Raw genomic sequence first — 2154 nt, 5'->3', positions numbered from 1 at the left:
ATATATATATATATATATATATATATATATATATATATATATACTAGCAGTTTATCCAGGCTTTGCTCGGGCCCTATGCACTGTTCATAACTATGTGCATATATATATATATATATATATATATATATATATATATATATATATATATATATGTATTTAAAAGTTTGACTCATGTCCAAGTAACTTACATATAAAGTTTTAAGTGTTTGGACCCAAAACTGGCGGAGTTTGGTAGAGTCTGCCAAAGTCAGCTCTTTCAACTTTGACTTTTTTGCAGCAAATTTTGCCCCAAAAATATATTAAATAGCTTGCTGCATGTCTGAATACCCTTTATGTAAAATTTAACATGTTTAGACCAAAAATTGACCGAATAATTTGCTAGAGATTGCCAAGGTCAAATCTTTTGACTTCTGACCCCTTGGCAGCTCAAATTTTCTGCCAAAAACGGATTAAAACGCTTGCCTTATCTCTGAATATACTTTATGTAAAATTTCAAATGTTTAGACCAAGCGTTTGCATAGTAATTTGGTAGAGACCGCAGAGGTCAATTATTTTTTAACTTTGGCCCTAATTTTAACCCCTTAAATTGAATGTTTTGAGCTCAAATTAAATTAAAATTTTTGATCCATGTCCAAGTAACCTAACATCTAAAATTTAAAGTAATTATATCCAAAAATGGCGGGGAAGTTTTATAAAGTTTTCAAATGGCAAATCGTTGAACTTTGATCCTTTGACAGTCAAATTTCTGTCCGAAACCCGATTAAAAAGATTTTCCCAAATCTCGATACCCATTATGTCAAATCTCGAGTCTGTAGCCTGAAAATTGACAGAGTAGTTTGGTAGGGAAATGTACACATACAGACACACACAGAGACAATCTCACTCATATATATATATATATATATATATATATATATATATATATATATATATATACACACACACAGTGCCGGGAAAAAGACAGTCTGCACTTGTAATTTATTCAAAAACTGCAAATTTAAGCTAAATTTAAAGTTTAAGTTTATATTACTTATATTATAAACTTTATACATCATTTGCTTTGCCTTTTATTCCCCTATAATTTTACCTGTTCATATTTGACTTCGTTTTGAAATATTCTAGTGTTCACATCAATTGAAAAAAATAATTTCAAATTAAGGAGGCAAAAAGAAAGTCCTCAGCAACAAATTTGCTTAATACTAGCTTAAATTTTCGCCCCTAAATCAGTTTAAAATATTCACCAACAGCCAACAAAGCATCTCTAATCGTAATTGTTCTTATTCCAGGTTATACAACGTAACATTTAGTTCATATGCCACGATTTTCTCTTAGTGATCGTTAGGAGCTCATTAATCTTCACCTTTCTGGTTTATCAAATCGAGAAATCGGTCGCAGATTGAAATATGATGTGAAAACTGTACGAACGACTGTGAAAAAGCACTAAAACAGCGGCAGTGTTCGTGATGCCTTTAAATCTGATCTTACTAGAGTTACTTCTTACAGGGAAGACAATACTATCAAGATCCGAAGCCTAAGAAACAGATGTGAAACGGCTCCCCAAATCCAATAAAAGTGCAGTCTTGTTAAAAATACTCCCCTTCTACTGTAATAACAGATTAAAGAAATTTAATTTGCGAGGATATGTTGCAAGACGCAAGCTAATGATTTCTGTAGAGGTTCCTGGAAGAGCATAATATTCCGTGTTTTGATTGGCCTGCACAATCTCCAGACCTCAATCCTATCGAAAACGTATGGCATTGCATCAAGCAATGATAAAATTTCAAATTTGGAAGAATTTTGGACAAAAATTAAAGAAAAGTGGGATGCTCTTTCACCGCTGCAGTCTAAGTCAAGAAATTCCCAAAAGATCGCAGGCTGGCGAATTACAGAAAGGCTATGCTACTAAATATTTACAAGTTCATTGTGTTCCTGTTGTATTTGTGTTGCATTAATGTCTTAAAGTTAGATTTAAATAACAATTTTCCATTGTGCGGACTTTCTTTTTGCCTCCTCAATTTGAAGTTTGTTTTTTAATTGACGTGAACACTAGAAACTTTCAATTAAAAGTCAAATATGAACAGGTAAACTATGAACAGAAAAACAAAAGGCCAATCAAATGAGGCATAGTTTGATTAAACAGTTCCATTAAATTTA

Source organism: Euprymna scolopes, chromosome 9, assembly GCF_053919585.1.
Source record: "Euprymna scolopes isolate OS-2025 chromosome 9, ASM5391958v1, whole genome shotgun sequence".
In the NCBI taxonomy this organism is placed as follows: Eukaryota; Metazoa; Mollusca; class Cephalopoda; order Sepiida; family Sepiolidae; genus Euprymna; species Euprymna scolopes.
Note: the sequence above shows the minus strand (reverse complement) of the source record.